The sequence below is a fragment of the Scyliorhinus torazame genome, chromosome 10, assembly GCF_047496885.1.
Source record: "Scyliorhinus torazame isolate Kashiwa2021f chromosome 10, sScyTor2.1, whole genome shotgun sequence".
Lineage (NCBI taxonomy): Eukaryota > Metazoa > Chordata > Chondrichthyes > Carcharhiniformes > Scyliorhinidae > Scyliorhinus > Scyliorhinus torazame.
The window spans coordinates 195,029,457-195,054,801 of NC_092716.1; positions in this window are offsets into that span (position 1 = coordinate 195,029,457).

Below are 25,345 nucleotides of genomic sequence, written 5' to 3' on the forward strand. Positions count from 1 at the left end.
GTCCCCCGCACTAGATAGGAGCAGTGCGATTTTTCTGGCATCGGATGCATTTTCGAGGCATGAAGGCCTCAATATATAGACTGAATTTCTGCTTGAAGACCCACCAGTTGGCGCCAAGGTTTCCGGAGATCCAGAGCTGTATAGGTGCCTGGGTCTGCTCCATGCCGCTGGAAGGCACTTGCTGGTCGTCAGTGAGTTCTTGAAGGTAAATTACTTAGACGAAGTAGGCACTCCTGGTATTATGTCGTGTTATTCACCCTGGGGTAACACGGAATGCAACACGATGCAGATAGACGATAAAGCATACACCAAACGTAGGCGTTGGTTCAATAAGATTTATTGAACTTCAGTAACGAAGCACACAGCTGCCTGTGGGTTGACTCTCTACTACTCTAAGTAAACTAACTCTAACTATCTAGACCAGGCTAGCTCTTGTGGTGTTGGGTGCTCTGGTGCACAGATGAGCCAACACAGTTGTATGTGGTACAACTCTATTTTATTTTAACTCTTATAATACAGTTCGTTCTGGATACTCTGCACGTGCTGTCTCCCTGAGTGTGTTTGGTAGCAGATCTGTCCTGGTCCTCCTCTGCAGCTAATACTGACCACCGGGGGTCGCGTCTGTGCTTTTATATCTTTCTGTCATTGGTTGTGGTGTTGTGTGTTCTGATTTGTCTGTTGGTGTGTCTATCATGATGTGTGTGTTTGAATATCATGACATCCCCCTTTTTTACAAAGATATGTGCCTACGTGGTTATAAATATAATTGTGTCGTGAGTGCATCTAAGAGTGTGTGTGTGTGTTGTGTACAGCGTGTGTATATGACGTAACTATTTACATGGGGCGATGTCGGGTGCGTCACACTAACAAGGTTGTACCATAACAAAACATGGATGCGAGAGAGAAAAAAAAAACTTGAACAGTGGTCCGGTCAGACGATATCTGGAACAATAAACAACAACAGGTTATAATACAGAAGTGTTTGACTTTTTGAACGTATGAACAGCGTTATAAGTCCAGTCTAATGGGTGACCGCCTCAAGAATGGGCTGGTCCTCAAGCCGGTTCAGCTGTGGAGATTTGTGGTCACACTGGTTCACCTTGGACTGTTGGAGGTGATGCTGTTGCCGAAGTCTCTACTTTACCATTTGTTGTACTTCGTGCAGTGCTTGGTTTTTTCATTCGTGCAAATATAACATTCAACATCTTTGTTAGTGGTGCCTTGGCTGTGGTTTGGTTCTGGTGGCGATGGAAGGGGCATGATCCGTGGCATCTCCACAAAGTCATCCTTGGGAACCAGTGGAGGATCCGGCGTGTGCGTACGGTTCAGTTGCGAGCGTGGAAGGCGGCGCAAAGCTCGCTGATTGCGCCTACGCACCAATCCATCCGCCCTGCATGCCAGGAACAAGGTGGAGTCTTTTTTCTTTTTATGTTTGTGGTGGACGGCATCTTGTAGCCGATGGGTCGTTGCCATCGAAGTAGCATCATCACTAATATCATGCAAGGCGATGACTGTGCCAGATGTGGAAGTTGGCCGAGACCGTGCACGCTGGTTCCGGCCACTTGCTGTGCCGGAAGGGCGACTCCGCAGAGAAACGTCGAAGCATGTCGCCTTGGAGAGAGAATTGTTGCTCGCATCAACGTCTGGCGATGGCGCGAATTGGTGTGTCCATCTTGGACCGCCGGTGCTGGTTGCCACTGCCGACCCAGTGGGACTGCCACGCGATCCATTCCCTGTCGCCGTGGCATCCGCCGTCACCCTGAGCGTGCCATCACCGAGGCCGCGACACCGCCCGTCCGGAGCAAGGTCTGGCGTGCGCGAATCAGAGTCGGCGCTTGGCTGCTCCCCATCTGGAGTCCGGTCTGCCTTCCGTCGATGCCCCCCGTCCGGAGTCCCAACAGGTTCACTGGAGGCAGCCGAGATTCCCTGAAGCTGCACTTCTGGAGTCGGAACATGCAGGAATGCACCAACCAGTGGAGAGGCTCGAGCCATCGAGGGTGGAAGCGGTGCGCCGCCACCGCAGTCGTCAGTGGTCCCACCGTGATCGTCGAGTGCCTCGGTACGCACTAGGCGAGGTCTGTCACCTTGCACCTTCTGCATGGGAAGTGGGATGCTGTCGTCACTCGTCTCACATCCCGTGGATAGATCCTCATTAGCAGCTTGCTGTTCACTAGGGTTGGGTAAATTGTCAGAGTTTTCATCTGGTGGTGCACACCATGTCGGTGGACTGTCATTGTCTTGCCGTTGTCCTCCATTTGGGCTTTTCTTCTTTGGAATTTTAAATCTTCCCCCAGACATTGCAGAACCTTGTTTATTACCCCCAAATTCTCCCATATGTATGGTCTCGAATATAGGATCCAATGTTTCTATCGACATTGTACTATTTTCCAAAGAACATTCCGTTTCACTTTTCTTCTCAGGTACCTCATATGTATCTTTGTCTAATGTACATGCCTTCATGGTCTCTGGGTCTGATTTTGCTGGGACTGGCATGGTCACAGTCTCTCTTTTACTGTTCTCAATTGCCCACATTATACTCCCCATACATAACTGCTTAATCACTGGGGTTAGTGTGGTACAATGGATAATCGGGTCGACCTTATCTGCATCTTCACCATTAGTGGAAAGCACACTTGGTTCACTTGAAACTGCTGTGGGTTTTAAATTCGTTATCTGGCTACTCAATGTCGGTGTCCTCAGGATTCTTGCTCCAATGTTCTGCTCATTTATCAGTGGAGTGTGTATAGGTTCAATGCAATTAATGTTCCCCTCAAGGTTTGAAGAGTCATTACTGACTAACTGCTGGTCTTCGAAGTTGGGACTTTGCGGCGTTGTGTTGAAGGGAGACATTTGTCCCTGCTGTAGATATGATTCAGGTTGTGTTATTTCCATTACCTGAGGATCAATGTCTTGTCCATTTTTTCGATCCGTACTAAAACACTGGCAATTCTCAGTCTGCTCCTTGCAAGTTAAACATTCAATTAATTTCTTTAGCAAATCCTCAGCATCCTTCTGTGGCCGTGCAGCATTATTCATCTCTGTTCGGCTATAATGATCCTGAAGGTCAGCGCATAAACCTTTTTTCTTCGGGCTTGGACGAGGCGATTCCTTTGGCTTGTCTTCAGTTGGGCTTGAACAGTCTTCAGCGCTGTGCCCTTCATTGTAGCATGAGAGACCGTCATGGTCATGCTGCTGTGTAGTGGAGCATGGTAGGCTGTTATAGCCTTCTTGCTGTTCACGTGAGCATGGCAGACTTGCATCGTCTGCCGCTGGTTGGTCAGGAGAGGTTGCTAGACCCTCATGGTCGTGTTCCTGCAAGGACTGCACATTGGAGTCTTGTGTTGCTTCTATCGTGGAGGCTGTCCACGAGCTCTCTGTTGAGGCTTGTGACACTGGAGTCACTTCTTGTTCGTGCAAGGACTGCGCTCTGGAGTCTTGCGTTTCTGCAATTGTGGAGTCTGTCCACGAGCTTGCTGTGGAGGCTTGTGACACTGGAGTCACTTCTGGTTCATGCGAGGACTGCGCTCTGGAGTCTGGCATGTCTTCTTTCATAGAGTCGGGAACGTTGAGCGGGACGTGGACCACGCTCTGTGTGGCAGCAGGGCGCTCTCCGTGTGCTTGCAGTGCTCCCTGTCTGTTAATGTCAGGCTGCAGCATCATCCGGTACTGATAAGTTGGGACGTCATATCTGCTGGATTGAAGATCCTCAAATCCGAAAAATGAATCCGCATCTGCGTCGGATTCAATGTGGGGGCCGCCAATGTGCAACACGAAAGGTTCGTCTGAGTCATAGTCGTATAGGACCACGGAGCTATCATTGGGCTCGCGAGGTCCAGAAACACTGTAAAGATCATCATCGAAGTATTCGAGGTCGGAATCATCGGCTTGTGCGTAGGTAACTGCTTGTCGGAGGGTTCTTCGGAGGTCAAATTCATCTCCTGGGTCAATTTGCAGCAATGTGCTGTCATTCCAGGTGAGGGAATGTTGTTTTACAGCTTTAACAGATTTTTGTTTTTTTGATTTATGACGTTTCCCTTTTAAATTGGATTTGGGACGTTTCCCCTTTAAATTGGTGCAGTCTGGGGCCTCTGACATCCTGACGCTCGGTATGTAGCACGTAGGAAGCGACTGCGCATGCTCAGATCGCTGTTCCTTTACCGATGGCCGTTTTCTTGACTGCGCATGCGCAGCATCTCGTGCATGCGCAAACGAAACTTTCGGTTCTGCGCACTGCTCGCGCAACTGTGCTAGCGTGATACCTTTAGCAAGATGGCCGCCAACCTCGACCCAGCCCTCTCTCAGGCCCGGGATTTCGGCCTCTGGGAATTCGGGCTCCGGGATCCCAGCCACGAGGTGAGTACTGCAGCTTTTCTTACCTTTACTTGCCGATTGGATTGCGTTTTCTTCACAGTACTTGGAGAATTTGTCCAGGACTGCCTGGTAATCGTACCTTTGCTGCCTCCTGAAGAACCTGAACCTTGTGAATATTTCTCTTGCCCTTGCACCGGCGATGGTGAGGAGAAATTCAATTTTTTCGCTATCATCCAGGTCTTGGAGTTCAGCTGCCACCAGGAACAATTCGAACCATTGCCGGAATCGCCGCCAGTTTTCGCGGAGATCGCCGTAGCACTGGAGCGGCTGCGGAACCGGGAGCTCTATCATTTTGCCTGGGCACTGCTGGTTGTCTCTGTACACTGAGGTATGCCGGCAGGTATCGATCCACTCCTGTACCATGTGGTGTTGGGTGCTCTGGTGCACAGATGAGCCAACACAGTTGTATGTGGTACAACTCTATTTTATTTTAACTCTTATAATACAGTTCGTTCTGGATACTCTGCACGTGCTGTCTCCCTGAGTGTGTTTGGTAGCAGATCTGTCCTGGTCCTCCTCTGCAGCTAATACTGACCACCGGGGGTCGTGTCTGTGCTTTTATATCTTTCTGTCATTGGTTGTGGTGTTGTGTGTTCTGATTTGTCTGTTGGTGTGTCTATCATGATGTGTGTGTTTGAATATCATGACAGCTCTGATCCACATGTAGAAGCTGCTGACTGATATGTACACCCTGTCACTACAGTTGCCACCACTGGAAAGAGGCAGAGTGCTGATGCCTCGTGTGTTTTATAGTTGGAAGCCCCCCTCTGGTGTTCTGTCTGGTGATTGGTTGTGTTCTGTCCTGCATGTTGATTGGCTCACCTGGGTGTCTGTCACTGCCTGTTTTTACCTCATGATGTGCATGGGTGCATATTATGACATATGGCACTTGTGTGACGCAGAGGTGAACAACCCTGTCTTCAGCTTTTTCCTTGAAAAAAACTATTTGTTTGGATATTCTTTCTTCAGAACTTTTCTTCTGTGTTTTTCCAGCAAAATCGTGGTTCCCTCTAATGGAGACCATAAGGTATAGGAGCAGAATTAAGCCATTTGGCCCATCGGGTCTGCTCTGCCATTCAATCATGGCTGATATGCTACTCGTCCGCATTCTCCTGCCTCTCTCCATAACTCACGATTCCCTTATTAATAAAGAACACCAGATTTGTGCTTGAGGTGCCGTTACCTACAGGGCTACAGGCCAAGAGCTGGATGGTGGGATTCGACAGATTAGTTCTTTCTTAGAACATAAGAACTAGGAGCAGAAATAGGCAATTTAGCCTCTTGAGCCTGCTCCACCATTCAGTACAATCATGACTGATCTCATCATGGCCTCAACTTCACCGTTCTGCCCGTTCTCCATAACCCTTCAACCCAGTACAAATTAAAAATCTATCTAACCCCTCCTTAAATTTACTCACTGTCCCAGCCTCCACCGCACTCTGGGGTAGTGAATTCCACAGGTTCACGACCCTTTGCGAGAAGTAGTTTCTCCTTATCTCTGTTTTAAATTTGCTACTCCTTATCCTGAGACTATGATTTCTCGTTTGAGAACGTCCCACCAGAGGAGGTGTCCGCTCCACATCTACTTTATCCATTCCTTTTATCATCTTATACACTTCAATTAGATCTTCTCCCATTCTTCTAAACCAAAGAGAGTATAGGCCTAATCTGCTTAATCTCGCTTCATAAAACAAATCCTTTCTTTCTGGAATCACTCTAGTCAGCCTCCAATGCCACTACATTCCTTCTCAAATAAGGGGACCAAAACTGTGTGCAATCCACCAGATGTGGTCTCACCGATGCCTTGGGCAGTTGCAACAACACTTTTTTACCTTTATACTCTATTCCTCTAGCTATAAGTACCAACATTCCATTCGCAACATTGCAGAAAAACACCTCTGATCACACTTGCTTCAGAATGGCACCGATTGGATGACGGGACTGAGGTCACATCAGCTTGAAGCAGTGCAAAACAACACCATGACGATGTACAATAACAACATGCATCGGCAACTTGCAACAACATAAAGTGCGACAAATCAAATATAACAATGCACCTGCAGTCGAAAGACTGCACAACTTTAAAGTGAAACAGCATTAAGTGGGACAAGGACTTGCTGTATCAGAAAGACTGACCAGGAACACACTTCATTAGAGAAGAGAGGCCATTAGAAATCATTAAAATTAAGAAGTGTTCTATAGCGCATGTTTCCGGTTGTGGGGGGGGGTTAAAAGCTAGAGGCCATGGATTCTCCGTTTCTGACTGAGACTAAGGGCTGGATTCTCCGGGTTTGAGGCTATGACCGGAGGAAGTGTCTAATTTTACAATGAAAAAGTCGGTGCCGCCCCTGCACTGATGCTCCGCCCGGTGATGGGCAAGCCGGCGCGCCACATAAAACTCTCGGCGTTCCCGACATACACGGCATGAGAATTGCTGGGTCCGTGGCCACGCATGCGCACGGCGACGACCTGTAGCGGTCACGTCGTACAACATGTGCCGGCCACGCGTGGACTCGGCCGGCCAAATAGTGTCCCCCTGGACACCCCCTCACCACCCCGGGACACCCTCCACCAGTCCCCCCAGCCCTCGCCGAAGCTGCTCCTGCCAGCAGCATGGCTCCCACCCGAATGTGGCAGCCAGATCAGCGATTGACACTCAGGAGGCTGGCAAGCTGCAGCCGCATATACACACTTCACTCCCCACACACACCATCCCAGCCAAGAAGATGGCAGTGAGGAGAGCAGCACTGAGATTTACTGATGATGAACTGGAGACCCTCTTGGACGCATGGAGAGGAGGCGAATGACCCTGTACCATTGCCAGGGAAGGAGGCTGCCAGCCGCCCCATTTCCCATCTCTGGGCGAGTCCATCTTACGCCCCACGCACCCAGCCTGTGCCACAGCTGGAGCCCCTGAGCCGAGCAGCGACGAGGAGAGCAGCTCGGACACCAGCCCTCCGCCTGAGTTGCAGGAGACGTTGGAGCTCGACTTGGAGGATGACACTGACTTCCCGTCACAACTGTCTCCAATACCCTCCACCATCCTAGAGACACTCAGCTCGGCTGGGCACTTTAGTGAAGAAACTCCTGGGACACTATCTGGTGCCCAATACACAGCTGATCCAGTACAGCAGGTGGTGGTAGGAACACCCGAGGCGGTGGATGGTTGGAGGGCAGGCCGAACCCAGGGACTAGTGGCCATCCAGACGGGTTTCGGGCTTTTGGAAAACATACAGTCCCATCTATAGTGGAGATGCAGTCACAGAGCCAGAGACTACATGAGGGATTGTCGGCGAGCATCCAGTACCTGCAGATACAGTTGGAAGAGTCCAACCATGTGCAACAGCAGGAGGTGCCACCCAGGCACGGGTGGGATCTGTGGTGGAGGCATTGGGGGTGACGGTTTTGGCTATGGATCAGCAGGTCCAAGGCCTGGGGCATTCTGTGCAGCTGCTGGCCGAGGCCCAGGGCAGGCTTGCCGACTCTCAGGTAACCATGTGCCAGAGCCACCAGGACATTGCAACGCCGCTTCTGAGCGTGGCCCAGTCACAGCAGGCTATGGCTGAGAACGTTGGCAGCATTGCCCAGGCGCTGGCCGAAGTAGCATGAAGACAGAGGGAGGCAGCAGACGTTGTGTGTGGGCTCGGCTCCCCACCTCCCGCTCCCTGGGGGATGGGGAGCTGGATGTGCCCATATGGCTGGTGCCAGTCTGCAGAACCAGGCGCCAATGTGGCTGGTCAGTGTGGGCGCAGCAAAATGACCGGGGTAATGGCGGTCTGCGCCTGAACACCGCCGCTGTCGGAGCCACTCGCCCTCTTCCCCCCCTTCACCCCCACTTCCCCCTGTCTATGGCAGGACCCCACCCCAGTCAGCGTGGACAGTGTCTGGCTTGGCAGCCCATGGTCGCTGCTCTCTGTGTCCTAACTTTTCTCTCTCCTTCATCAGCCATACTGCCGGATTCATGATTTTTAAAAGCACAAGTTTTGGGGCAGCACGGTAGCCTTGTGGATAGCACAATTGCTTCACAGCTCCAGGGTCCCAGGTTCAATTCCAGCTTGGGTCACTGTCTGTGCGGAGTCTGCACATCCTCCCCGTGTGTGCGTGGGTTTCCTCCGGGTGCTCCGGTTTCCTCCCACAGTCCAAAGATGTGCAGGTTAGGTGGATTGGCCATGATAAATTGCCCTTAGTGTCCAAAATTGCCCTTAGTGTTGGGTGGGGTTACTGGGTTATGGGGTTACTGGGTTATGGGGATAGGGTGGCGGTGTTGACCTTGGGTAGAGTGCTCTTTCTAAGAGCCGGTGCAGACTCGATGGGCCGAATGGCCTCCTTCTGCACTGTAAATTCTATGATAGTCTACAAGTGAACCCCGTCGTCAGGAACTCGGCCCATCGGAGGCAGAGAATCACAGAGGCCCCGGAGAATACCGGATTGGGCCCGCTAATGATATGCAAACAGTGTTTACTGTATGTGCGTACCGGTACGCATTGACGCCACTGTCGGCGCAAATTGTGATTTGGTGTCAAACCGGCACCCGCCACAAATTTGACGTCAGAACCGATTCTCCGCTGAATCGGGTTTCGCGATTTCGACGTTGGCCAATGGAGAATCCTGTCCCACAAGTATAAGATGGTCAACAATAAATCAAAGAAAGAATTCAGGAGAAACTTCTTTATCCAGATTTGTGAGAATGGAGAACTTGTTACCATAGTGATGAATTGAGGCCAATAGCATTGATGCATTTAAGTGGAAGCTAGTTTAGAGCACACAGGAGAAAGGAATAGAAATGTTTGCTGATAGGATGAAATTGAATTGAGTGGGAGAGATTTGTTTGGAACTTGAACACTGACATGTATGAGGTAGGCTGAATGGTCTGTTTCTGTGCTGTAACTTGTAAGCATTTCCACGATAGTCGTTTTTTCCTCCAAATACTATTTCTTGTTTCAAATTAAGAGCCAACCTATTTGTTCAGATCAAAAGTGCTTTCTGTACTTTGCTATCTTGGGATATTAGGTTCAGGAATTAATGATAAATTCCTCACTGGTAAGGTTATTACCAGATATAAAAACAGGAGATTTTTGCATACAATTTTGTTTTTTGAAAAGTAGTTTTATTCAAATTTTCAAGATTTTAACATTTTTACAACAATATGCTACTCGCACCCCTCCCCTGCAACGACCCCCCACCACCCCCATCCCCGCACCACCACTACTTGACAGCAACCAGATCGCCAAAATGTAAAACAATGTTAAACAATGTTAATAAATTTGTGTAATAAAAACAAATGTTAAACAAGCCCCATCTCTGGTGGAACCCCTCATCCGACACTCTCAGAGCGGATTTGACCTTCTACAAATACAGGGGGCGGGATTCTCCGATTCTGAAACTAAGTGCTGGCGCCAGCTGCGTGCTGACCTGGCCTGCCAAATAGTGACCCCCTTTGGCCAGAGTCGCCACCCCGGACCTCCCCCACCAGTGCCCCCAACCCCCGCCAAAGCCCTCCGTGCCCGTGGAGCGGCTCCCCCCGACTGTGGCGGCGCTGGACTTAGTCCGCACCAGCCACGCCGAGTTCCCGGAAGAAAACTACCACACGCGACCGATGTCATCGGGAACACGGCCCATCGGGGGCGGAACATCAGGGGGAGGGCCTCAGGTGACGTCCTGAGGTCGTCCATATGGCGTGTGATGTACTGCTAGAGTACGCCGTTTTGGTGGGGGCAGAGCATCGCAAAGGCAGTGCCGCCCCCGATTTCGGCACCAATGTGGATGCTCTAGCTGATCGCCAGACATGATAGGTGTCAGAGACCGGAGGATCCCGCCCCCTCAACTCCATTAAATCCCCCAGCCACGTCGAGACACTGGGAGGAGAAGCTGACCACCACCCCAACAGAGCCCGCCCGTGAGCAATCAATGAGGCAAGGACACAGCCATGGATTTCCAAACGGCGTGGGGTGGCCACAAGGGAAACCCCAGTGGCCAGCTCCAGGGATGGAGGTTTCTGCTGCCGGCGGGTCGCGCTGCGCAAGAAAACGGGTCTGGTGGGAATCACACCCATGACCTCCAGGGGACCTTGCTCCAATTCTACATGCAGAATCTCAGAAAACGACCACCAATATTACTCCAACTTTGGGCAGGACCAGAACATATTGACATAATTGACTCGGCCCCTCCCACACAGCTCGCAACTATCCTCCACCCCCTCAAACAGCAGGCTCACCCTTGCCTTCATTAAGTGTGCCCTATACACCACTTAAAATTGAATCAACCCCAGCCTCGCACACGAGGTCGAGGCATTGACCTTTGCAACACTTCACACCATAATCCTTCTTCCAGCTCCATACCCAACTCTTCCTCCTATTTGGCCTTCACCCCTTCCATGTTCTCCTTATCCTCCTCCATTATCCTACTGTAGATCACTCAAACAAGCCCACTCTATCAGCCCCAGCTCCCCCCCCCCCGCCGCCGCCTCCGCACCGACAGCACCTCCTCCAACAATGAGGAGAACGGTGCCACTGGTGGCTCAGGGAAACCACATGCTGGAGCCCATACTTCACCCCAGCGCCTCCAAACTTGTGCATCGCCCGTCCAGAAACAGGGGCGCAATTCTCTGACCCCCCCACCGGGTCGGAGAATCGCCAGGGGCTGGCGTGAATCCTGCCCCCCGCAGTGTCCCGAATTCACCGCCACAAGAGATTCTGCAGGGGTGGGAATTGCGCTGCGCCGGTCGGCCATAGGCCCCCTATGGGCCGAAGTCCCGCCGCTGTCAACCCTCTCCCGCCGGCATGGATTAAACCATCTTTTGAACGGTGGGACAAGGCGGTGCGGGCAGGCTCCGGGGTCCTGGGCGGGGCATGGGGCGATCTGGCCCTGGGGGGTGCCCCCACGGTGGCCTGGCCCGTGATCGGGGCCCACCGATCCGCGGGCGGGCCTTTGCCGTGATGGCACTCTTTTTCTTCCGCCTTCGCCACGGTCTTCACTATGGCGGAGGCGGAAGAGACCCCCTCCCCTGCACATGCGCGGGGATGATGTCAGCAGCCCCTGATGCTCCGGCGCATGCATCGCCCGACGAAGACCTTTCGGCGCCGGCTGGCGTGGCGCCAAAGGCCTTTCCCGCCAGCCGATGGAGCGGAAATCACTCCGGCGCGGGCCTAGCCCCTCAAGGTGAGGGCTTAGCCCCTAAAGGTGCGGAGACGTCCGCACCTTTGGGGCGGCCCGACGGCGGAGTGGTTCCCGCCACTCCATTACGCCGGAACCCCCCGCCCCGCCTCCCATCCCAGAAACCTTGCATCCATCCTCCTTGGCTCGAACTCGTTATTCCCTCTTATTGGCATTACCCTCGGCCCTGTCGTCAACTTGAAGTACTGCCAAAATTGCCCCCAGATCTTCAGCGTGGCTACCACTGCAGGATTACTCAAATACCTCCCCAGGGCGAATGGTCACGGTTCCGTTGCCAGCGGCCATAACCCCGACCCTTTACAAGAACTCGCCTCCATCCGCACCAACAAAACCTCCGTTTCCTTCGGCAACACCCATGCCTTCCGGCCAGTAATAGTGCAACAAGTTGGAAAGGGCCAAGGCCCAGACTGCTGCCCCCTTTGGAATACCGCCTTCCTTATCCTAGCTACCTTCCCTGCCCACACAAACAGTGAGACCAGCCTGTCCACCCCTCGAAAGAATGACTTTGGCAAAAATACCAGTAGACACTGGAACAGAAACAGGAACCATAGCAAAATATTAATTTTTACTGCCTGCACCGAACTTGCCAATGACAAAGGGAGACTGTCCCATCTCCCCAAGTCCTCCTACACCCTCTCACCAGGTTCGTGAAATTCAGCTGACGGAATCGTGCCCTGTCCCGCACCACTTGCCGCCCCAAATACCTGATGTGAGTTAGACCATAAGACCATAAGACATAGGAGCAGAATGAGGCCACTTGGCCCATCGAGTCTGCTCCACCATTCAATCATGGCTGATATTTTCTCGTCCCCATTCTCCTGTCTTCTCCCCATAACCCCTGATCCTCTTATTAATCAAGAACCTATCTATCTCTGTCTTAAAGACACTCAGTGAATTGGCCTCCACAGCCTTCTGCGGCAAAGAGTTCCACAGATTCACCACCCTCTGGCTGAAATAATTCCTCCTCATCTCTGTTTTACAGGATCGTCCCTTTAGTCTGAGATGGTGTCCTCTGGTTCTAGTTTTTCCTACAAGTGGAAACATCCTCTCCACGTCCACTCAATCCAGGCCTCGCAGTATCTTGTAAGTTTCAATACGATCCCCTCTCATCCTTCTAAACTCCAATGAGTACAGACCCAGAGTCCTCAAACATTCCTCATACAACAAGCTGTTCATTCCAGGGATCATTCTTGTGAACCTCCTCTGGACTCTTTCCAGGGCCAGCACACCTTAGATATGGGGCCCAAAACTGCTCACAATACTCCAAATGGGGTCTGACCAGAGCCTTATACAGCCTCAGAAGTACATCCCTGGTCTTGTATTCTATCCCTCTTGACATGAATGCTAACATTGCATTTGCCTTCTTAACTGCCGACTGAACCTGCACATTAACCTTAAGAGAATCATGAACAAGGACTCCCAAGTCCCTTTGTGCTTCTGCTTTCCGAAGCATTTCTCCATTTAGAAAATGGTCAATGCCTAGATTCCTCCTTCCAAAGTGCATAACCTCACACTTTTCCACATTGTATTTCATTTGCCACTTCATTGCCCACTCGCCAAGCTTGCCCAAGTCCTTCTGCAGCCCCCTTGCTTCCTCAATACTACCTGTCCCTCTACAGATCTTTGTATCATCTGAAAACTTAGCAACAGTGCCTTCAATACCTTCTTCCAGATCATTAATGTATATTGTATAAAGTTGTGGTCCCAGCACAGACCCCTGAGGCACACCACTAGTCACCGGCTGCCATCTTGAAAAAGACCCCTTTATCCCCACTCTTTGCCTTCTGCCAGTCAGCCAATCCTCTATCCATGCCAAAATCTTACCCTTAACACCATGGGCTTTTAACTTATTTAACAGCTCCTATGCGGCACCTTGTCAAAGGCCTTCTGGAAATCTAAATAAATCACGTCCACTGATTCTCCTTTGTCTAACTTACTTGTTACCTCCTCAAAGAACTCTAATCGATTTGTGACCTCCCTTTGACGAAGCCGTGCTGACTCAGTCCTATTTTACCATGCACTTCCAAGTACTTCGCGATCTCATCTTTAATAACAGACTCTAAAATCTTACCAATGACCGAAGTCAGGCTAACCGGCCTATAATTTCCCGTCTTCTGCCTCCCTCCCTTCTTAAACAGTGGTGTTACATTAGCCACCTTCCAGTCCTCTGGGACCCTTCCTGCCTCCAGTGATTCCTGAAAGATCATCACTAATGCCTCCACAATTTGCTCAGCTATCCCTTTTAGGACGCTTGTGTGTAGTCCATCCGGTCCAGGTGACTTATCCACCTTCAGACCTTTCAGTTTCCCCAGAACCTTCTCCTTAGTAATGGTCACTGCACTCACCTCTGCCCCCTGGTTCTCCTGGAGCTTTGGCATCCCACTGGTGTCTTCCACCGTGAAGACTGATGCAAAGTAACTATTCAGTTCCTCTGACATTACTTTGTTTCCTATTATTACTTCTCCAGCCACATTTTCTAGTGGTCCAATGTCTACTTTTGCCTCTCTCTTACCTTTTAGATATTGAAAAATTCTCTTCCTATCTTCCTTTATATTACCACCTAGCTTGCAATTGTACTTCATCTTCTCCCTCCTTATTGCGTTTTTAGTTGTCCTCTGCTAGCTTTTAAAGGCTTCCCAATCCTCTGGTTTCCCACTAATTCTCGCCACTTTGTTTGCTTTTTCCTTAGCCTTTATGCTGTCCTTGACATCCCTCATCAACCATCGATGCCTTGTCCTCCCCTTAGCATGTTTCCTCCTCCTTGGGATGAATTTCTGTTGTGCCTCCCAAATAACCCCCCAAAACTCCTACCATTGCTGTTCCACTGTCTTCCTTGCTCGGCTCCTTCTCCAATCAACTCTGGCCAGCTCCTCCCTCATGTCTTTGTAGTTATCCTTATTTAATTGTAATACCGTTACATCTGATTGCAGCTTCTCCCTCTCAAGCTGCAGGGTAAATTCTATCATGTTGTGGTCACTGCTTCCTTTGGGTTCCTTCACCTTAAGTTCCCTAATCAAGTCTGTCTCATTACACATCACCAAATCCAGAATTGCCTGTTCCCTAGTAGGCTCTGTCACAAGCTGCTCCAAAAAAAACATCTCTTAGACATTCCACAAATTCCATTTCTTGGGATCCACTGCCAACCTGCTTTTCCCAGTCCACCTGCATATTGAAGTCCCCCATGATTATTTTAATATTACCTTTTTTACATGCCTTTTCTATCTCCTGATTTATTTTCTGCCCCACATCCTGACTACTGCTAGGGGGCCTGTACATAACTCCCATCAGGGTCTTTTTACCTTTGCGATTCCTCAACTCTACCCACAGAGATTCTATGCCTTCTGATCCTATATCGCTCCTTGCTATCGAGTTGTCACTACCAGGAATGTCATCCCTTCCTCTCTCTCCCATGCACTTGGAGAAGACACCACAAAATACTCACTCTTCCCAAAATTAAATTGAAACACTGAAACCACCCCAGATTTCTGTAGCAACCCCATGATGTCCCTTACCTATGAGCCCAGGTCCAAAATGTACATTCGCAGATCAGCCACGTACAGACTCCCTACGCCCCACCAACCCCACCTCATGATCCCCCTCCATAATTCAGAACCCCTCAGCACAATAATAAAGGGTTCAATCGCCAACGTGAACAGAAGGGGGGGACATGGGGCATCTTTGTCTCGTACCCCAAAATAGTGGGAAGTACCCCAAATTCATATAATTCTCCCGCACACATGCTGTAGGATCCTTGCATAACAATTTCACCAATGCCACAAATTTAGGCCCAATCCTAAACTTCTCCAGCACCACAAACGAATAACTCCACTCTGTCGAACGCTTTTTCTGCATCGAACATCACCACCTCTTCTCACTCCCTCCCTCTCCCGGAGAAAGTGCCACATTCAGCAGCTGCCGCAACTTCAATGACAGCTGCCTACCCTTGACAAGCCCCATCTGATCATCCCCCATCACCTTTGGAAGGCACTCCTCCAACCTCACTGCCAAAACCTTCACCAATATCTTAGTATCCACGTTCAGTAGAGAGATGGACCTAGCGGACCAATACTCCTCCTTTTTCAGTAACAATGAAATAGAAGGGGCAGCACGGTGGTGCAGTGGTTAGCACTGCTGCTTCACGGCGCTGAGGATCCGGGTTCGATCCCGGCTCTGGGTCACTGTTCTTGTGGAGTTTGCACATTCACCCTGTGCCTGCTAGGGTCTCACCCCATGACCCAAAGATGTGCAGTGTAGGTGGATTTCACAATGCTAAGTTGCCCCTTAATTGGAAAAGAAAAGAAGTGGGTACTTTAAATTTTTTTTTTTTAAAGAATGAAGTCGATGCCTGTCTCATTGTCTCCGGCAATCCTCCCTTTGCCATCGTGCCCTCAAACATTTCCACCATAAGCTGCGTCTACTTACCCTTGAACTTCTTATAAACCCATCCGGCCCTGTTGCCTTAACCGACTGCATCTTCCCTATTGCTGCCTGCACTTTCTCCACCCCCAATGGTTCTCCAACCCAGCCCTCTCCTCCTCTGCCACCTTCAGCCACTCCAGTCGCTCTAGAAACTCCCTCATTTCTGACTCATCCTCCGGTGGCTCCGACTTGTACAAGCCACTATCAATCTGCCCTTCCCATCCCTAATCCAGATGATCTCCCTCACTTCTGCCTGCTGATGGAGCTGGCCCACCAGCAATGGACTGGCTCTCTCACGATACCCATACAAAATGCCCCCCCCCCCATGCGCCTCAACTGCCGAACCGCCCTTCCCATGGACAGAAGATCAAACTTCGCCTGCAACTCCTTCCTCTGCACCAAAAGCCCTGGCTCCGAATCCTCTGCATATCTTCTATCAACCTCCAAAGTCTCCTCTATCAGCCGCTGCTCCTCCTCTCACCCTTCTCTATCCACCTTCACCTTGAATGAGGTGATCCCTCCCCTCACCATCTTCAACGCCTCCGAAACTACTGATGACGAAACCTCCCCATTTTGGTTAACCTCCACATACTCCTCAATCACCTTCCCCATTTTAATGAAACAATTCAGCTCTGCCAAAAAAACAACATCTAGCCTCCATACTGTCCTCTAGGCTGGACCCTCCTCCATCCGATGCCTTTCAAAATGCTTTGATAACAACCGCTCAAACTCTCCTGCCATTACTTCAGCTGTCTTCTCCACCGTGATGGGCGTGGCCCCACCCGACATGCTCTGTCTCGCCATCTTTGCTCCCACTGCACCCCTCAAGATGTTTAACGGTGGCCTTTTGGTCGCTACCTCTTTCCCTAGATTCATCTTTCAGATTTTTGACATTCTATAAATGTCCCAGACCTTCTCACAGCTTCTCACAAAATAATGTTCCCAAAAACTGGGTGGAAAGGGCCTAAAAAAGACTACTCTGGCAGGGGCCACCAAACATGCAACCTCTCCCTACATGCCGCAACCAGAAGTCATTTGCATGTGATTTTTAATGTCAGACAATGATCAAATGTCAGCAAACCTTATGGATGAGAATATGGGCGGTGGAGCCAAGTTCTATAAAGGAATGAATTATTCTTTGTCCAATTATCAACAACTAGATAATAATCTGGGTTGAGATGATTTGCACAAAGGGCAGAGGAAATCTGAAACTCTCTCTCCCCTAAAAAGCTGTTGAGACTGAGGGTCAATTGAAAATTTCAAAACTGAGATTGATGCATTATTGTTTTGCAAAAATATTAAAGGTTATGGAACCAGTGGGGGGTGCAGTGGGTGGGGTGTAGATGGACTTAAGAGATGGATGAGCAATATTCTAAATGCAACAGAGTTGGAGAGCCAATTGGCCTCCTCCTGTTCCTGTGTTTTGAAATAAATGGCTCAGCAAATATCTGAAGACTTGGGGCAATTCCAGTAAGTGTTCTTCTTGGCCAAGTTGTCCCATTGGAACCATTGTCAAGAAGTCAAGTGGAAGGGCCTCTTCTCAGATACAGCATAAATTCATTTTGGTCACACCTCTGTCATCATTTCGTCTCTGAGCCTTGCGTGGATTAAATTTTAAAACAACAGGTTTTTTTGCCAATGTGTTTTATTGGCTGACGGCAAAGGAAAATTGTAATTAGAATAAAAGAGAGAGTGGGGAAAAAATATATAGTTGAGGAGTGAAAACAAGCAAGCAGTTGGAACTTTGTATTGTGCAAGTATCCACAAGAAAATGCTTGATTTATCTGAAATTCCTTTGTTTGTATTTGGAACAGAAGCATTTCAGGTAATAGGAACATAGCAACCGAAAGTCAACCATTCAGTCCCTCGACCCTGTGCAGCCTTTCAATTGGATGATGGCTGATCTGTACCTCAATTGTATTTACCTGAATTTCTGCACTTACCTCATTATACTGCACCGAATGAACAAAGAATCTGTCTTGTTTCAGTCATGAACGCTTCCGTTGTCCTCCAGCATCAACATTCTTTTGGAGGAGAGAGTTTAGATTTCTATTATTCTGTGTGAAACATGCTTTCCCACATCACTTCATGGCGGCCTAGCTTTAATTTTAAGGTCTTATGTTGTTTTGGATCCTTACCATGAAAGGAAATATTGGGTGTGATTCTCTGGTCCCCCAGCCACGTGTTTGTTGGTCGCACGCCATTCGCTAGCGGCGGGATTCTATCCCCCCGCCACTTGTCAATGGAAATTCCCATTCAATCCAATCCACGCTGCCAGCGGGAATAGTGAATCCCAACGACCGGAGAAGTCTGGCCATTTCCTCCATGTCTACCCTATCAAATTCCTTCATCATTTTCAAGATGATAGCAAGCTAACTTTCAAAGTTGATTGGAATACAAACCAAATTTAGGCAAAGATCCTCTTAATTTAATCTGTGTATTCCTCTATTCCTGCCCACGTTGGAGTGGGACCCATGTTGTCGTTGGTTAGATAAGGTGGTGGCAAAGAAAGAGGAATCTTGCATTTATCTCGCTCTTTTCTTTTCTTCAGAATATCCCAGAGTGCGCGACAGATATTTTTCAAAAAAATTAAGGGACCATTTGCTGGCAGTCACCATTATTCATGTGTGAATAAACCTTCTCGCAATTTGTGGTAACAAAGTGTAAGGGTCCTTCCTGTCTATTCCCTGATTCCCCCTTTCTTTTATTTTGTCCTTCTTACATTTGATCCATGGATGATTAATGGACAAGTATCTTTAAGGTAAGCAACAGAATTCAGACTTTATAGGAGAGAACACCATGCGATTCTCTGCTGGTTTAAATAGGTTTGTTGGCACCAGCGAGAGAGATAGGGTGGGACTCCATTTGATTGATTGACTAGTGATCAATGAATTGACCTAAAAGGTTGCATTCTGCCCAGTAACAGGCATCAATTGGATCCTACCCCATTGGAATGATTTTCAGAGTCTCAAGGAGTTTCAGTTTTGATCCTGGCAGCACAGAGACAAGGTCCTACTACTCCCTCTCCTCTGTGTTTTCACGAGAAAGGTGTGAGCACTGTATTCCTGAATTGCAGATAACCTTAATAAATTAATCTACAGTGAAGAACAGTATAGGCTTCAACAGAGACTTTAAACTACAAACATACCATGAAGGAAGGTATGCTAAAAATACCTTCTGAAACAAAGACTCTTTTTCCTTTTACTTATGATTTGATTTTTACCACTAGCCATCCTCTGTGTTTGTCTGTCTTGTGTGTTTGCATAGGGCGAGGGGCAAGTTAAAGTGGGAATTAGATAATAGTTGACCAGTTATATCTGCTGCATATTTTATTATAGTTCTTGTTATAAATAAACAGTAATTATGTTTACATTTACAAACCTGGTGACTGTAATTATTGGGCAGCCAAGCGCCAAAGACTTTCGGGATATTTCTAGGAATTCTTGGTTGATTCACGTATGTTGTGACTCCGTGTAACGTGGTGCTGGAATTGACTGTGCACTAACCCAGGGTGTTGTAACAGAAGAGATTTCCTGTGAATTACAAATGTCTGGACAATTTGCACCATTCTGGCATAAGTCTCATGAAAATGACAGCTCGTCCTCATTCTCCCTGTGAGTTTCAAGAAATTGTTGTATTTGTACATTAATTATCGACTGAGATCACTTAAAAAAGTTACAGCTGGCACTTGACAACATAAGGTCCCCATTGATGACAAAATTGATGTTTCTATAATGTCAGTCAGCCTCTTCAGCCCAGAAAGGGGACAACTGAAACTATGGGGTCTCATCTTGCAATTAGAACCATAGAACGATAGAAGCGCTACAATGCAGCGGAGGCCATTCGGCCTATTGAGTCTGCACCGACCCTCTCAGCCCAATCTCCCACTCTATTCCCGTAACACCACCAAACCCGCATATCTTTGGACACTAAGGGACAATTTTATCATGGCCAATCTACCTAACCTGCACATCTTTGGACTGTGGGAGGAAACCGGAGCACCCGGAGGAAACCCACACAGACATGTGGAGAAAGTGCAAACCTCACACAGAAAGTCACCCAAGACTGGAATTAAACCCAGGTCCCTGGAACTTTGAAGCAGCAGTGCTAACCACTGTGCTATTGTGCCACCCAAACAGTACGGGCTGGATTCTCCGCAGCCCAATGCCAAAATCGCGGCCAGGGCGGAGAATCCAGTTTTAAGCTGTAATCGCGCCCGGTGCCGGTTCGGCATTTCTCCGGGCACCGAAAATCGGCGTCACCGGGAAATACGCCGCGCCGCCGGGGGGCTATTGCCAGAGGCCCACTCTGCAATCCTCCGCTCGTGACCGACCGAGTTCCCCACGGCGTGGAACGAACCTGCTATTGCCAGTCGGGACACTCGTGTGGCAGCCGCAGACTCAGGGGGGGCCTTATAGGCGGCCGGGGATTTAATATGCGGGCGTTGAGCTCTGGCGCGCTGCCGATCGGGGGGTCTCCTTCTTCCGTCTGGCTCCGCATTCCAAGTCCACCATGGAGCACGGTGCAGCTGCTGGAGGCCGCCGCTGTGCACATGTATGGCCTCTGACCCGGAAATGCGGGGGCCCGTATCTGCAGCAAAAGCTGCGAGATCACTGCGGGTCCCTGCTAGCCCCCTATGAATTCATTTAGCTTTTTTGCAGGAATTTCAGGAGTAAAACTCCATCGTTTTTACGCCGGCTTGGAACAGCCCTACATTCTTCCACCACATATTAAAATTCAAACTTTATCACTTTTTATTTGCTGACTCTATTTTCTTTATCTCTCTCTCAGGCCAATCTCTCTTTTTTATTTTTCTCTCTAGACCTATTTTGACTCTAATTCAATCAATTTTCTTCTTCTTGTTTCTCTGGTTCTTTCTCAATCCTATTCTTTCTCGATATATTGCTGATCCAATCATTCACCCAAATGGCGTGTCCCATTGTCCATTGTCAGCTCACATTGTCTACAAGGTATCGGGCAAAACCATCTTCAAAAGGGAAAAGGGACACGCCAAACAGGACATGCCAAAAGCTACCCACTCCAGCATGATCCAGACCAGGCTTGGTGAAGTCACATTTCCAATTTGTTCTCATTCAAGGAGCAATAAGAGACTTGCATAAGGCTACTTTTTGGCACAACATTACACTGAAAAAAACCAAAGCAACGTCAAAGCAATAAATTGTTAAGTTAAAAAAAACCAATTAGAATTAAAAATGACTGGCTGGGTCTTGCCTGCGAGGTGGGGCCTGGGAGGATGGTCATGGTGGGTAGGGAGGATGGGGGAAGGTGAGAGACTCCCAGTCAGAGCGGTGACATGGAACATGAGAGGGTCGGGGGGACCGGTGAAGAGAACTTGGGTTTCCTCGCATTTAAAGGGCTTGAAAGCAGACATGGTGCTCTTATAGTACACCCATCTGAGGGTAAAGGACAAGATGAGGCTAAGGAAGGGCTGGTGAGCTAGGTGTTCCATTTGGGTTTCAACAGTAGGGCCCCAGGGGTGGCGATACGGGTGGGTAAACGGGTGGGGTTCCAAATGGAGAAGATGGTGGCAGACCAGGGGCGCAGATAGCGACTAGAGCGTTGAAAGGGATTTTAGTGGTGCTGGTTAGCGTAGATACCCCAAATGGGGTGATGTGGGGTTTGTGAGGAAGCCATACTGGACTTGGATACTGACCAGCTGATATTGGGGGGGGAGCGGATTGGAATATGGTGTTGGACCCGAAGATGGACAGGTCCCGCCGCACTCGCTGGTTCGTTCGTGGGGGAGGGGTGGGTGGGGTGGTTTTGCCTGGGTTCATGAAGGAAATGAGAGGCATGGATCCGGCATTGGCTGTGTTCATGAAGGAGATGGGAGGGGTGGATCCCTGGCGGTTTTTGCATCTGCGGGATAGGGAGTATTCGTTCTTTTCACTGCTGCATAAGGTGCACACGAGGATTTGCTTTTTTTGGTGGGGAAGGTGCTGCTTGCTTGGGTGAAGAAGGTAGAGTATTTGGCGATCGTGATATTGGACCATGCTCTGCACTGGGTAGATGTGCTCTTGGAGAAGGGGCCGGCCCAGACGCTGGCTTGGAGGCTAGATGTGGGCTTGTTGGCGGACCTGAATTTTTGCATTAAGGAGGGGAAGGTGATTGAGGAGTATGTGGAGTTGAACCGAAATGGGGAGGTCTCGTCACCAGTGGTTTGGGAGGCGTTGAAAGCAGTAGTGAGCAGTGAGGTCATCTCCTTCAATGCGAAGGTGGGAAGGGAGGCAAGGGAGGAGTTGCAGCAGCTGGTAGGGGAGATTTTGGAGATTGATGGAAGATATGCAGAGGATCCGGAGCATGGCCTTTAGGTGAGGATTAAGGAGTTGCAGAAGTTTGATTTCCTGTCTACGGGGAGAGCAGTTCGGCAGTTGAGGTGAACACCGGGGGCGGGGGGGCCGTTGTGTATGAGTAAAGTGAGAAGACATGTTGATTGCTGGCAGGCCAGCTCTCGTGGCAGGCAGCATGGAGGGAGATTGCGCAGATTAGGAAGGAAACGGGTGGGTTGGGTGGTGGCGCTTTGGGAGGTAAACAAGGTGTTTGAGGGCTTTTATAGGGGCTTGTATAGGGGAAGGTGGCATTTGTGGGGGGGGGGGGGTTGTATATTGTTGTAAAAATTGTGCTGGCTGTAGAGGGAGCGCTGGGAGGGGGGGAGGGGGTGGAGTGGGGCAGGAGATGGGCGGACATTGGAGGTGGGAGGCGCCGGGGCCCCGAGGACGGACACCGCACATGGGCCCAGTCGCCCGTCCCTCCCCCTCACTCTCAAGCCCAACTCCTACCCCCCCTACACCCCATCCCCACCTCCCCCATCCCAAGTGTCCGGTGGGACCGTGTCAGAGAATAGCCAGCTCACATGTAGATCACCCAGGTGGACGGTGGAAAGTGCTACCGTGGGCAGGAGTCATACGTTGTCAAACGTCACGGAGCACCAGAGCTCATCGCAGGGTCGGTCGGCATTATCGTCTCCCTGGAACCCACTGTTACTGTCAACCCAGGGACTGCACCCCGCAGTGAGGCAGGTAGGGATTGCAGGAAGAGGGACGGGGTGGTGGTGCACGGAGGGTGCTCATGGCAGGGGGTGGTCGGCCCAAGGGTGGAGGGGGTTGTGGAGGGGGGTGGCTGGGATATTCGTGCTATTGGCCAGGCCCCCTTGTCGGTGTACCTGGAGGCGATTATAGTGTCCCATACACTGGCCCTGGCGCACAGGTTATGTGGCCTCCTGTGCTGGCCCAGGCCCCATGCCCTGCCCAGCCTAGCCCTCCTCCGCATCCCCCTCATTGGGCAAAGCCTGGCATTCATCGCCATCCTCCAGCATGTCGCCTCTCTGCTGCATGATGTTGTGGAGGATGCAGCAGGTCACCACAATGTGGGAGACTCTCCTAGCCTAGACTTGAGGGCCTCTCCAGGGCGGACCAGGCACTTGAACCACAACTTCAGGATGCCGATGCACCACTTGATCTTGCCCCTGGTCGCTGTATGGGCATTGTTGCAGCACGACTGCCTCAATTTGTGGCCTGTGGATAGGCGTCAACAGCTACGACTGCAGCGGATAATCCCTGCCACCCAAGAGCCAACCCCTCATCCAGCAGTGCACCTCAAAGGTGTCAGGAATCGTCACGTGTGCCAGGATTAAGGTGTCGTGCACACTGCCCAGGGATCATATGCAGACGTACATGATGCGCATCTCAAGGTCACACGCCAGCTGCATGTTCATCGAGTGGAACCCCTTTCAGTTTCTGAAGACCAGCCCATGGGCTCGTAGTGAGGACATCCATCCCGTCGATCTCCCCCTGGACCTGAGGCATCCTGGCGATCAAGGGAAACCTGCTGACTGGGCATCCTGGTGGGCTCGGTCCACATTGAATTTGATTTATTGTGCCGACTGGGCAGTTGGGCCTCGTGGCGGCTCGAATGCACCCGTGCATTGAGGTCTGTGAGATCCCAGACATCACATCACTCAGCGCCTGGCAGGACCCCATGGCGTAAAGGTTCAGGGTGGCCATCACTTGGAGCGGGTGTCCTCCCCCATACCCCTGTTGTTCCAGGTGTGCCATGGTCCAACACATATGTCGCAAGGTCCTCCTGCTCAGCCGGAGTCTTCGACGGCATGCCCAGTCCGGCAGGTCCTCGAATGAAAGGCGCTGCCAGTACGCACGAGGCCTGATGCGGAGCCTCCTTGGCATCTCCTCTTCCTCAGCCTATTGGGTAGCAGTCTCTCCATCCTCTCCGGCTGGCTCCTCTGGGGCAGGCTCTGCTGCTGCAGGGTCCTCCCTGACCAGCTTCTGCTTTTACAGCCTCTGTGCATCCCCCAAGGCTGAGGCGACTTGGATGAAGGCTACCATTCCTGGTTGAATGCTGATGTCCTTTGTCTGCATGGAGTGAAAGGCAGACATGTTAACATGGTGTGTATCCCTATGCCCAACCAGGTCCAATGGGCTGCATGGTGGCCTCGGCTGCACTGCAGCTCCTGCCCCGCATGTCCCTTCCCCCCACCACCCATCCCCACACCCATCCCTGGCCGTTAGCCCAGCACTCTGCTCTCTGCACTGTTGGTACCTGGCACCGCGGGGGCCTCTGGCTGCAGCATCTATCCCTGCTACCATGCCAGAGGTAAGCTCTGCAGTCCCCATCCGGTACCCTCCTGTAGGGGCTACTAGGCTGGGTCGCGTGATGCCCCACTGGTGGGTGGGGGGGATTCGTGGGGTGGAAGGGTATAGTGGGTTGGGGGCATCCATATGGCCGGTGTCACTCTGCACAACCACGGGCCACTGTGGGCGGCCAGTGGGGTGCGCAGTAAGGTGGCTGCCTTGCAGGCTGCGGCAATGGTGGTCTGTGACTACACCGCCCCCCCCCCCCCCCCCCCATCCCTGGTGGGTCACCCTGACCCCATGGCCCATCCCCTGGTCACTGCCCCGCTACTCACCCCCCACCCCGCCCTGGCAGTCGACCCCCTCCCCCAGCCAGCCAACCCTGCCAGCGACTTGACCGGCAACCCACGGCCACACCCCTGGGAACATGTCTTAACTCCTCTCTCTCCCTCAGCAACCACAGTGCCTATTTCCCGATTTATAAAACCACAAGTCAACCTCGGCGTCGCTAATTCCTCCTGGTGGAGGTGGTGCATCACGTGAATCCTGGAGAATACTGGGTCGGTCCCGTTAATGATATACCAATGGCGTTTACTGTATGTACGGAGTAGTATGCATTGACACCGCTGTCAAGGCACCGGAGCATGGCATTCCAATGGGTGCCTGGCCACGATTTTCGTCTCACGTGCGATTCTCCGCCCAATCGCATTTCGCGATTCCAGCGTTGCTGGACAGACAATTCCGCCCATTAGCTTTAGTTTTTGGTCTTGTGT